Genomic DNA, 11,393 nt, shown 5'->3' with positions numbered 1-11,393 from the left:
TTTTGGCATCCTGTCTGACAGGCAGATTACATTTGCTGCACAAAATCGTTGTAGGTACAAGCATACAGTATGTACTTTGGATTAATAGGGAGTGATATATATGTGTAAAGAGCAGTGTACTCCCTAAACCCCGAAAAGTCCTGTGGTGAGTGCATGGTGCTCAAGGTAAGGATTAGCAGAAAGCTTGTGGCAACATAACATCTCCTACAGGTGTGCTGTAGCTGGATTTTGCAGGTTTGTGACATTTAAGTATTATTAAATGCTCATTTAGAGAGTATTATTTCAATAATCATTAAATAATACAGTATCAAACAATTATATGTTAAAAACATGTTTCAAACGTGTTTTTTTTTCTTTCTCTCAACATGTCCATGCCTTGCATGCATCTGAGGCTCTCTGGCAGACTGTCAGCATTTGTTTTCAGAGTTTTACACAATGTCACATTCCTAAAGTTGTCATATTGAGTCCACTGAGGTACACAGTAAAAACCCACAGGCATACCAGTGAGCATAGACAAACCACAAATATCCAGTGTGAGATATGACACAGCCCCAAAGTCAGGAAATAAAATGTCTACAGAGAGATATGATTGTTTCTTTCTTTGCTTCTTTGTCTGTCTTTTTCCATTCTTTCTTGCTTACTTGTTTTCTTTTTCCCACCTCCTGCTTTCGGTGTTCGTGCAGATTTCCCTGCTGTCGGCTCTCGTCACATTCCCCAATCTGTTAGCCTTCTGATACCGGGGCCAGACTTGAAAGGAAGTCTTAAGGACGAGAGCTTATACACTGTGCCAGATTTTGTTAAATAACTACGAGATGTTGGTGCCAATTCATCAGTAATTGTCCCTTCTGGCACAGTCTGTTGAAAGTCCTGAAGAAGCCTAAGCTCAAGATCACTGCAAGTGTTAATCTTCTTATACTTAAGGTATCAGGTTTTCTTTTGATGTCGCTAAACATGTTGACTCCTATCTCAGCGCAGAAGGCAATCCAGACATAGCTATGAGCAAGATGGGGGTTTGTCTGCTACTTTCTTCCAAGAATCTCATGGTTTGTGTGTTCCTCTCTGAGTATTCATTATGGTGCTAAAATAAAGCGGTAACAAAATGAGAAGAGAAAAAAATGAAATGTGAAGAAAGGGATTGATTCTATGCTAATTGTACTTTCCTTACCACAATTTGGCTCGCTCTTGTTCAGTATAAAATAGGCTTATTTATTTTTAATGAGGCAAAAACCTATTTCTCAGGCGTAGTCACCATAATAGCCTAGGGTTATTTCCGAGACCTGCTTTATCAGTGGGCTTCTTTCAAGATCAACAGAAAAGACACTTGTCTCAAATTATAAATGATTTAGTGTCTAATTAATTTCCCTTAACCCCAGGTGTGCTGTATACATTTTAGTTTGGTATGATGAAGTTGGCAGTCGTAAGTATGCATACACATAGCTGTGGTGATGACCACACAGATTCTAGGGGAATCTGCCCCAGGGAACCAGGTGGACAAGTCTAGGAAAGGTGCACCTTCTTGGGGCCTATAGTTTTTGGCACGCTGGGCCCCCCGTAGGGACTCAGGTGAGCCTCGGTGATCAATCACTGATGCTTTTTGTCAGATGAAATTCTCCCATCAGTCAGTCAGGCAGGGCCTCAGGTGGTAGGTGATAGTGCAGACACTGTGGGATCAGGGCGAGCTCCCACATGTACAACTACACTGATCCCACACACAGGTGGAGATTTGTCATGGGCTGGTAAGAGCTCATCTGTGATTGAATACGGCGCTTGAATGTGACCCACGCACACACATGCGTAAATTAAGTCCATGTGAACTTGGGTGTATGTTTGTATGCATTTCAAAATCTGTGACAGCATTCCCACATGGGCTGTTTCTACATTTACCTTTTTGTGTTACTTTGTAACTTCAGCGCACAAATGCGCATGCACTGTATATAACACTTATGACTTGTTCATAAAAATTCACTCCCAGACACAAACTGCTGTCTTTTTTTCCCTCATACTGCAATCAAAAGCAAATGTATGTCTGCCTGAAGGGACTCTTTAAACATGCGTCCTGGAAGATTTATGGCAGAGTTTAGAACTTAATTGTGTTGGTTTGTTATTGGAAAAAGACAGGTGGGGACTGAGCTGAGACCTGTTTTATCAATTTGGCTGTGTGTCTTTCAGTGTATCTTAAGGTATTGGCGTAATACAACCCGTGTTTTACTGTAATTCCACTTTTGATTTAGAGGTGTCTGTTTCTGGCAGGGTCTGTGGTGAATGCTCCCTCTACAACCACGAGCTGTGGAGAAAGTGGCTGGAGGTGATTGGGTGTTACCGTGTGTGAATCCTGTGTCAGAGACGAGTCACCAAGAACGGTCAACAAGTTCATCAAGTAAAGAAAAAAGGTGAAGGGTGAGTCCTCTTTTATCACGTGGATCCAGTGCATAGAGCCATGTAATGAAAGATCAAATCTAATATATATTCTGTCCACTTTGCTAAAGTACTCTAAGACTATTTACTTTTGGTACCAGTGTCAGTTTATGGTTATTAAATCGTTACTTTCAAACTTTTGGTGTTTAGTTCAGACACACGTATGAAGGTCCTGCTACCAAAAGCCAGTCTAGGCCAACTGAGCTGGGCAAAACCCATTACAGAGCTCAAATGACGCTTGCTGGGTAGACTGGCATCAGTCAAACCCACAGGCTGCCCTGGGGTCACAGCAAAGCTGGCACTTAGAGTTTTAACACACAGACTGCACACACATTATCCAGCTAATGATGGAATTACAGCACTGACTCACCATGTAGCTACATGTAAGCGATGGGAGGACAGCAATAGATTATCGTCTGAGAAAAGAGGCACTTTCCCAGGAAAAGCAGCTGTCATGGAGAAAGAGAGAGGGAAAGAGTAAGAAAGGTGGAGATGGACATAAACTCCCGAGAATGGAGGTTTAGATGATTATAATTATGGCTCTCTATAAAACACTCAATACTGTCATTAACATTGAGTCATATGTCCATGCAACAGAAAGGGGTGTTTAAAGGGATGTGTCATCAGTGTCTGAGGTTGGGATCGGTAGGAAAGGTTTATACTGTAAGGGGATAAGATATACGGACTGTCCTTTAAAATTGGCAAAGTCAATAAACAAGTATAACACATCCAAGAGGATGTAATGGATTACAGTAACTGTGTATTTGTGTGTGGTATCTGTGTGTGTGTGTGTGTGTGTGTGGGAGTACAGATATGTGCATGGTTCCATCTGCTAGTGAATGCTTATGCACTCATGGATCTTTATTAACTTTATTAAATATTGTAGGGTTTTAATGTTTATTTGAATATGCACTCATGCAGTTGGTGTATGAGTGTGTAGAGATCCTGAGGTGTCTGCCTTAATACGAAGAAACTATAAGGACGACTATAGGCTGTTGCGGTGACTCTGTATAAACTCAATGGTCGGCCTGTTTTCTTACTCTGGTTTCTGAGCAAATGTTTGAAAAAGTTCATATTTTTAATGGCAAATCTGACAAAACCATAAATTCACAGTGCGCTGTATTTTTATCCTTTTCACATAATGAAAGTTCCAGAGGACAAAACAGTCCCAGCGAGGGTGGGGTGAATTGCGAGAAAGCAATGTAGGGGTTGGAGGGCGGGGGTAGATTGTGGTTTTGAGGACATAAGAGGAAGGCGCAACTGCACTGGACATGTAGCCATTTGGGAAAAGCCGCTCCAAGAAGTGCTTCTCAGCCTTTACGGCCTGCTCAAAAAAATTGAGCCTTTGAGCAAACAGTGTGCAGGATCTCTGTCGGCTTTTCCAAGTGAAATCTAATCGAGCTGAGTCTAACTATTCTCAAGCAAAATGGCTCCAAGTTCAATTACACATTACAAGCCGCATGACAGTTTCCATTGTGCAATACTCACTCTAACAAGACTATGCTAAATTGTCCAGGCATCCCTGTTCACACTGGAGTCAGTGTGCCGAGACAGGAGGGAAGGGCCCTTGACAAGAGGCCCTCTTAACTACTCTATTATGGTAACACATACCTGTAGAGAAGCAGACACCTGAGACCCAAAGCCAAGCAGCTAGAGGCAACTAACTAACGTTGCTTCCATCTGGTTGCACCCTCTTGTACTTGACTGTTGTCAAACTGTTGTGGGTCTAATGCTTTTGTGTTGATTGTGGGAGTCTGAGTCATGAGGAGATTATCCAGTGGCCCTACAGCCTTAGGCTTTGTTCTTGTAATGAATACAAAAACACCCTTTTCTTTATGCTCTTCTTAGAAGATTGTCTATTCTATAGGCAAATCATATGTTTGCCATCTTAATAAATGTATTTTGATCAACTGCAGCAGTTTACACTTTTTTGATAGCGGGCCTTAGTTTATTCGCGGGTGTAATTCACAGCTCACCTATTTTACTTTCCTTCCCTCTGGTTGGCACAGAGAAGAGAAGAGAAGAGAAGCCCCTCTTCGCAGTTAGACTGCTGTGGTGGTGGGAATGCTGGAACCAACCCTGTTAAAACTCGAAAACATTCCCCTTCAAACCACCATGACTGAGGAGATTAGGTCCTCATCCGCTGGAAAACAGTCTTATTTCCTAAAGATATTTGGGGCGTTTAATTTAGAAACAATGCTGGCTGGTGCACTGAGCCCATTTATTGCATGCTTTTTTACAGCCATTCTAGAAGTTATTCAAAAAAGGTAAATTAGTGGCTCTGTAAAACGTGTTCAGATGCACACCAAATACATTGGTGTCAGGCTTAATTATTTCCCCAGATGAGCCTTTTCTTGTTTCTACACCCATTAAAGTCAAGGGAACAGAATCAGAGAAACATGCATTCCTGCGTACCCAGTATAGTCTTTGTAGAAGCCATGTCATTGATGACACCCAGCTATATACATATTTCATTGGGACATGCATATTTTACAGTGTAATCCTTGGCACACCACTGCTTTTTTCACAGTATGTGGAGAGGCCTGAAGAGTGGGAGGTTTTCTTTTTGTGGGTCGTGTTATATCAGCGAGGGAAAAATAAGGAAACTCTAAATGTGTTCTGACAGTCAGAATCATTTCACTGATACGTTGAAGCCTTTGATGATCATACAGGAGGCTGCCAGTGGGGAAAAAAGGGACACTGCCTGAACATCCTTAGATTGTTGTCCTTGTTACCAGAAGCCAACCGTTAATAAATTCTGACTAATTATCAAGGCAGAATGGATCTTTAATTTTCTATTGTTATCCATATTTTGCATTTAATTCCATCGCCTTCAAAAAGTTTGACAGCATTGGCATTACTACACAAAAACTCATGTTATTTCATTTAAAGGCACTACGTTCGGGAATGCACGGTGAAATTTAATGGCATCCCGAAGATCGCTTACTCACAATCCAACACAAAGTTATAGGCCTCTGCAGACTATACAGGAGCTGAGCGAAGCCAAATGTGCTTGTGCAGCAAACATGATTGCATGTGGTAATTTCCTGTGCTTTCTCTGCATGGCGTTGTGGTTGAAGGAGTGATTATACTGTTCCAGAGAAATGCTAATGTATGTGTTCACAAGAGACATAACATCCAGACACAATTAAAAGCACAAACAAGTGTCAGCCAGTGTTTGTGTTAATAACCGGGTTCGGTGGAGAGGGAGTTAGAGGGAGAAAGACAGAGAGGAGAGAAAGGGAGTGTGGTCACAAGCACGTGTAGCTTGCACTCAATGGAGGAAAGAATGGCAGCACTTATAAGCGGAATCCAACTGGAAACAAGGAGGGGAGTTGTGTGGTTGCTGGGATGAATATCGACGGTTAGGCCATGCACCCTCCCCCACACCCCCAACTTAAGCGGTTCCTCCCAAGAACCCCCCCACCAACAGTACTAGGCGTCGAGTCACTGCAAAGTTCACAGGAGTAACTTCAACCGTATCACTCACAACTAATAGCTCTGTGTACTCTGGCTACTCATGCTACCAGCACTTGATCATTGTGCTGTGTTAGGTGCCTCTGGTCCTTCTCTCTTTAGATTCCGCCTCATTCATCCATACAGAGTGTGGAGACAGAATTCAGTAAAAGTTTTCCCTAACTGCTGGTCAAAAAATGCCTGCGGTCAGTGTCAGCTTGGGAGGAAACATGAGATTCTGAACAAGCTCATACGCAAATAACTCAGACTGGATAACATATATGCCTGACACAGAGATTAGGGAGACAGAAATACTTTTTTGTAGCTTAAACGCAACTTAGAAATAATGTGTTTGATGGCTAAATATCCATAGTAGCAAGTGTTAATTTTAAATAACAGGCATGCGTGTTGTTGCAAAGTACACATGCAGATATGTGGACAGACACAAGAGGAGTTGCACACAGGAGATTTGAGTATATATCTTCATTAGCAGCAGATTGACCAGTGTTAAGATTTGCTAATACTAATGAGACTTGGGATTCTTCCTCACTGATGTTTTCTTTATTGATCGCAGGGAAGTACATCCTAGTTGGTGTAACTCCCTCAGAACCTATGACTGATTAGTACTTATTGCTTAGTATTTACACTTGCCTAAACATGATCTGACATACATTCAGAAATGTGAAAAGACATATTTTAGTCTGAAAAAAGAGAAGATAGACAGACCTGAAATATATGCAAGAAATCCAGCTCTTTACCTGTGGTGTTTTTGATTTTTAGAGTCGTGTATTATCTTACAGTGACATTTTTTTCCTTTGGATTTGGGAGTGATCATGCCAGATGTTGGTTTCTGATCGCCTACGGTAAAAACATGACACAACACGAATCAAAAACAGATCCCTCTCTCTTAAAACACTATTGCTCATTCATTCAGGGGAAGATCACATATCGTGTTCGTCTGTTGCCAAAACACAAAGTGTCTCAAACTATTCCAAGATTACAGCCCGAGATAGCTCTGCTTATCCATCTGTCACCATACAAAGAGCTATCTTTTCTTGTTTAAGTCACTCAGGCTCAACGTCTAATCTGAAGCGTGTGTTTGTATATGTGTGTTTGTGTCAATCTCATACGCGGAAAAGCACTCCAAACAAGCACTTATTAAGAAAGAATGTATAAGCCAGAAAGCCGGTCAGAATCTCAACCCCCCCCCCCAATCACCCATTCACAAACACACACACACAGTTACATTCTGCTTCCTGTCTGCATTCTTTAATTTTTGTATTTGATCTCAGAATATTAATTATTCCAAAAGACACACTGTTTTATGTCTAGCATACTTGGCTGCACAGAACCATATTTTGTGATCATATACGCTCATGTGTGGTAGGTTAAATCTTTTAAATATATGAAAGTTTCTCCTTGATACCCACAGCATAGGTGCTCTGTTTGATAATCTCAAGAACAAGGAAGGATCTTTTCCTCACAAGGTCAGCCACTTAACTACACAGTAGCAGACATTGTTACTGATGGCTGGTGACTTACAAATCACAAGTATTGATCATGGCAGAGATACTGAATGTAGGGCAGACGGTAAAATCACATCCACTTAGTCTTAATAGCCCACATTAAAGCAATTATGCACACAAACTAGGGCTGTGTAAAAGTATGCATATTATGACGGTCAATATATCTTTTTTTTAATTTTATTTCCATTTTTATTCATGCACTTTGGTAATGAATCACAGTTTCGCTTGATATTGACTGTTTCAGGTGGGACACCTGTAATTGGCTGAACAACCTATTATCAGCCTCATATTTTGTAACAGCCTTGTAGGCAAAACTGCTCTAGTCAATGACATAATGTGCGCAAGGTTTTTATATGTGTGTCAATACTCATGTATTTACTAATGACTGTTCGGGCACTGACTGGTGACCTGCTAATGAAGTCGGTGCATTTGTGTGTCAGTCAACAGGTCAAGGACGGTAGAGTCATCGTCTGCTAGTGCGCAGACTCGTAGGATACCATATTTTTGTTCAATTCAGGTAATTTCTTTTTAACATCTATAGCGGAGAAGCTTGAATTTGAATGCTTTTCTCAACATATTATTAATTTTGCTTAATGAGATCATTTTGATACGTTTGAATAAATATTTGCTGTGTTAAAATTGGCTTCATGATGATTTTGGGACCCTTTGCTTCAAACTTGAATATTTATTGCATACGGTCAAATAAGAGTTTGTGCTTTGTCAAGCAAAAAAGAAAATAAAAAAATCCCCTAAAATCAACCATTAAATTTTTGCAAATATTATGTGAAAAAGCTCTGGTCCACACACAACCATCATTCCAGAGACCAGAGCTCATGCGTTTAAGGAAGCTGAAGCATCATTCATTAAAATTCCAGGATTCCCACAAGCAACAAACAGTATAATTATGACTTATCATTGATATATGTAAGTGAACCTGCTGACCGTTGGTTCAATGTGTTTCCAATAAAAGAAACTTTTATTTTTTTAACTTGCAAAGATGAGACTAAGATTACATTCTAAAAATACAACCAAGCTGCATAACAGGAGATCTGAAGTGTTCCCATCCAGCATAAAGTATACAGCACAATAAGTTGTATGATATGCATACTTGTCAAAAAACTGAAATGGCTTGTGAAGCAAAACACCCACTTAGAAACTTCATTTTTAACGCCATTTTTCACTCTGTTGATTCCATCTTTTGTTTAATAACCTCTTTCCCCGTCGTTTTCATCTGCTTTAAGATGAAACATGCTCATGAAAAATTTATCGCTGTGATCTGCATATGCCGATTCCCCTGATTGGGTTGCCCTCTCTTGTTTTGAGGAAAAGGAATGAAAGCAATAATAGGCAGCACTGAGCGAATCTCAATTTCTCCTTTTGACAAATGCATTTCATCTCCGCCATGCCAGCTAAAGGGGTTATCACAGCCCGAGTAGCCTGTGCTTGAACCCCTCCATCTACTCCATCAAAAAGAGAGAGGAAGAAAAAGCCAGGGAGGTCCATGAATATTTAAAGAACTTTAACTGGTAACATTTAATGTGAAACACATGATAGGCAAGGCACCACTATATTTGCACTGGCTTCTCACTATACTTACAAGGACTTTATATTCTTCTAATTTTAACTACAAATTCTGGGGTTATGATATATGGGCAAATTACATGCATGTTATTTCAGGGGGAAACTGTGGCATGTGCTATTTTGCACCGCGTGCTTAGAAGAGCCAGCATCTGTGGAAGAGCAAGCACACTAGAAAGAGACAGAAAGTGAGTTTTCTCAGAAAACTTATGTCATCACGCTCTTTCATTATCTAACGTTGACACCCAAGAGATCAGCATTGCCTAGAAGATATGGGTTATAATTGGTTTTATTGGTTTATTGTCTGTGCGAGGAAGCTCTTTGATGTATTTAAGGGACCAACCTAATGAATCAGTGAATGCAGAATCCAGTCTATCCAGGGAACTGATCTCATAGGGGGTGATGGTGGGGGTGGGGATGTATTTATGTGTAGTAGTGGTGGTGTTTAAGCAATGTATTATATAGTTGCAAGTAACGGTGAACAAGCCCAGACTCAATCAAGCCCAGTTGACCAAAGAACTGGGAATAGGAAGGCATGTGGTGTAATCAAGTGTAAACATCCCATACAATGTTGAGTCGAGAGATGTGTGACCCCAGATTTATGGGAGCAGGCTGGGTGAAGGGGCTGGTCTTATTTAGCAAATATGTAGACGTGCTTTTGACCCCAGAGTGACCGCTTCACAAGCACAGTACCTTTGCCATACACACTCACACACCCTCCCTGCCCTACTAGTCGTTAATCATCATTTGCGGTGAAAGCAGGCCTTGTTTCAACACAATAATGGTATATGCAAACACGTCTCTTTCATTTTTGTAACACAGTAGGTGCTTCCTTTTGTGTATTTGGTGACTGTTGTTGACTCATTGCTAATACTTCATAGCTTCTTGTATTCCTTTTTGCTTTTGTGCTTATTGAGGCTGGTGCATTGAGGTCTGTATGGGGTTACTGTGGTGGCGGTGGTAGTAGAGGGCAGAAGAAGTCGCAGGGATCTAGTTTCCCTCTGCTTTTCCCACAAAAGTGATCAGAGGCTGAAAGCTGAGAGCTCATGTCCCTTGCAGCAGGTTTACTTGTGTTTCCAGTTTAACCTTTTATTAAACTGTCCATTGTGCTCCCCACTCTGCCCACAGACCATCCGTTACATTCTCATGCCCATCGGGTCAGTTAGGTTAACGGCCAAAAAGAGGTAGCAGGTAGGAGGACAAAACTAGCTTCTCTCTGTCACTCTGGAGAAGGCACAATACACTGACAGAGAGAGAGAGAGAGAGAGAGAGAGAGAGAGAGAGAGAGAGAGAGAGAGTATATACAACTGTTTGATGAGCAGCAGGGCAATAAATTCATTAATCATCATTATATGCCTCATCAAACCCTTTGCCAGTCTCTCCATGGGAGTTACACAAATTAGCCAGTAAAATAGCAGTAATTTTAGAGGAGCTAGGTAAGTGCTTTTTGATTGCTTTCTTGAACAATGCTTCCCCTGACAAGCTAATAAATCAGATCTTTCTATACTTTAAGTGCAGCTACTATGAACCCAATCTGAGCTCCCTAAACAAGAAAAGGAGGCAGTGTGGGACAAGAGGTTTTACTACAGCCAAAGCTCTTTCACAGATTTGTTTTGGATTCCTCTTCTTTATTCTGCAACAAAGAGGCCCGGGTACAAAGCTTTTGATATCTGAATGAACTGCTGTCATGTCTCCAGATGCAACCGGGGATTTTCTCATATTGGCTCAATATAACCTAATGTTTGACTTGAGATAAAAAAGACCTGAGCCAACAGTGACCATATGATGAAAAATTCAATTAGCTCTTTCTCCTTTTTTTTTTTTTTTTTACAGGTCTAGTTTTATACATAGTAGATTTAGTGAGATGCATAGGCAGATGCGTAGCTGCCAACTGCAAGCGTTTGTAGAGAGAATCCTAGCTGGCAGGTGATACATACCTACTACAGTGAGCATATCCTTTCATCCAGATGGTCATTCCATGCAAGACCAACAAATCATTCATCAGACTGGAAACGGCTCCTTTATTGAAAATGAGGTCAATAGATAATTTGAGCCTGGTTTGTGGCTGGCCATGTTAGCCTGCTCCAGGTATTAGCAACTCTCAGTTACTGTGTTAGATGGGACGTCTCAAGTGGGAAGGGATGCAGTTGGAGTAGTTAGCAGAGAGGGGGGTAGTTAGGGGTGGTCTTTATCTGTTAAAGCCCCTCTCTGATGAAATTACCTTGAAGTTGGCTGTAAACCATGCTGTTAATCAGGGTGCTGCAGCCAGCACACTCCCACTGGCATGCAGCCACTGCTTGATTTATTTATTTATTTTTTGGATGGGTGATAGGGAAGAAAAAGGCCATTTTTAGCCCTTTTATCAACTTAATGTCTGGAACATTCAAGTGTCATGAAGCATGGACAAGAACTAAACTC

Source organism: Rhamphochromis longiceps, linkage group LG1 (assembly GCF_057381845.1).
Source record: "Rhamphochromis longiceps isolate RC_006_pf linkage group LG1, R_longiceps_female_GT1.1, whole genome shotgun sequence".
NCBI classification, from domain to species: Eukaryota; Metazoa; Chordata; class Actinopteri; order Cichliformes; family Cichlidae; genus Rhamphochromis; species Rhamphochromis longiceps.
This window is presented reverse-complemented; position numbering follows the sequence as displayed.